This window comes from Psammomys obesus, unplaced genomic scaffold (assembly GCF_907164565.1).
Source record: "Psammomys obesus unplaced genomic scaffold, mPsaObe1.curated_primary_1811, whole genome shotgun sequence".
Lineage (NCBI taxonomy): Eukaryota > Metazoa > Chordata > Mammalia > Rodentia > Muridae > Psammomys > Psammomys obesus.
In genome coordinates this window covers 4,076,780-4,077,208 of record NW_026585690.1, presented here as the reverse complement: position 1 = coordinate 4,077,208, position 429 = coordinate 4,076,780, and positions in this window count along the sequence as shown.

Here is a 429-nt window from a genome sequence, read left to right as displayed (position 1 = left end):
CATACATACATACATACATACATACATACATACATACATACATACATGCAAGGAAACATTCATACACATAGAATAGAAACAAATGAATCTTTAAATGACAGCACACCTAAGTCCTACAGGAGGTACTGAGAACAGCTATAAGCGCAATGCAGGCACAAATGGTGGACCTAATATCAAAGGAGGGGCCCGTGTGTATAGCTAATTCTTTTTCTATTTCATTCTTTTGTATTTTTTCTTTTTTACAATTTATTCATTATATATATATATCCCTATTGAAGCCCCCTTCCTCAACTCCTCCCAGTCCCGCCCTCCTTCCCTCTTCCCTCCTATACCCTTCCCCCTAGTCCACTAAAAGTGAAAGTTCTCCTCCTCTGCCATCTGCCCATAGCTTATCCAGTTTCATCAGTACGGTCTGGATCCTCTTCCTCT